Below are 1,515 nucleotides of genomic sequence, written 5' to 3'. Positions count from 1 at the left end.
CTGTCTCCTCTCTCCTCTTTGTCTCTGTCCTTTTTGTCTCTTTCCCCTTTCTCCTCTGTCCTCTCTCCTCTGTCTCCTTTCTTCTCTTTCTCCCTGACTTCTTTTTCTGCTATAAATAGTTATTTTTTGCTTTTTAATGTATAACACAAACATATAAACAACTTACCAAGCTCATCTACCAAAAAAAGGCATTATAGTTATCACTATAGGGTTACACATTCCCAACTTACCATCAGATGGATGGACCTCAATGAGGACATCCTCTATTGGGGCAGCCATTACTTTTTGATTTTGAACTTACGGTTTCAGGTGTCTTATTTTATATCCTAAAGGTCACAGTTGACACTTGGTGTTCTTTGATTGGCTGTGAATGACGCAATGACTTCTATTTCGGTATTTTGCTCCCACACATTTTTATCATCAGTCCTCTCACCTGTAAAGATAAACACATATCACCCGCATGATAACTTTGAGACTAACTTTCTCTCAGCTTTCCCTTTTGAGTTAGTAAGTATTAAACAAAAATGAGTGTTTGTGTTTATGTTGACGTCTCACGCACATACTAGTTCCACACCTTTGTTTTCAAAAAAGGGGATCCATAGTTTGTATGTCTTAGCGTTACAAACGAGTTCCTCTCTTTTAGGGGATCAATAGTTTGAATATTTGGCATTCAAACTAGTTCCACTCCTGTTTCAGGGGATCAATAGTCTGTTTGTTGTAGACAAACTAGTTCCTCTCCTGTTGAAAGGGGATCAATAGTATGTGCATTACACAAACTCATTTCTGTTATTCATTTACTGATTACATGGACAAGTTCTTCTATTATGACCAAATGGACCACAATTACCACATTTTCTTTGTGTTGCAGGTGGTTCTAGAGATTGCCTTGGAGAATGTGGTACTTCAATCTCCATTGCGAGGTCTGGTGGATCATCTACACCTGGAGTTGATTGTCGAGATGATCCTGTTAGTCGAGGTGCATCAGGAAGTGGGCAGGTTACATCTTTACATTCGTATCTGCAAAAAGGTCTTATCTTTTCGTAAAGGTACCATTTCCTTTCAGTTGACATACCCTTTGGTGGTAATATATTAGGTAGTTCATCTTCCATTATTTGAGCGTCCTCCTTCAGCAAATTGAATTGTGTGACTGGACCATCTACAGCTTGTCTGGCTGCAACTACACCAGGTGAGGTCGCATTTACAACAAAGTGTTGAAAGCCTTTGATGCCTTTTATTTTCTTGAATAATGTAGCAAAGTAACTACACCAGTCAAGTGTTTCTACAATGAGTTCACAATTGCTACTTCCTACTGGTTGGGCTTTGTTCACAGCAGATGATTGTTCTACAACTTGAATGAAGTCATCCAATGAGTCCACCTCTGCTTTACGGAATTTTTGCTTTAATAGTCCGAAGCACCAGTCTGGAGAAAATTTTGTGTGTCCAACTGGCAGAAAGGATATTGAAATGGACGCATTGAGTCCTGTCATGACTCTCCATAAGAGGTACTAAAATAAA

The 1,515-nt window shown here is 39.0% G+C and overlaps 1 long non-coding RNA gene across 1 annotated transcript in view; it reads left to right on the top strand.

The window, feature by feature from the left end:
- LOC109580619 (uncharacterized) overlaps positions 1-663 on the top strand; it is a 2,055-nt gene extending 1,392 nt beyond the window's left edge. The window contains exon 3 of the long non-coding RNA XR_002184298.1: positions 333-663. This is a non-coding gene — a long non-coding RNA (uncharacterized LOC109580619). The remainder of the gene's footprint in view (positions 1-332) is intronic.
- Positions 664-1,515: the final 852 nt, after the last annotated feature.

Source organism: Amphimedon queenslandica, unplaced genomic scaffold (genome assembly GCF_000090795.2).
Source record: "Amphimedon queenslandica unplaced genomic scaffold, v1.1 AMPQUscaffold_13522, whole genome shotgun sequence".
Taxonomy (NCBI): Eukaryota; Metazoa; Porifera; class Demospongiae; order Haplosclerida; family Niphatidae; genus Amphimedon; species Amphimedon queenslandica.
The sequence above is the reverse complement of the archived record's forward strand: the minus strand, read 5'-3'. Positions and strand labels throughout refer to the sequence as shown.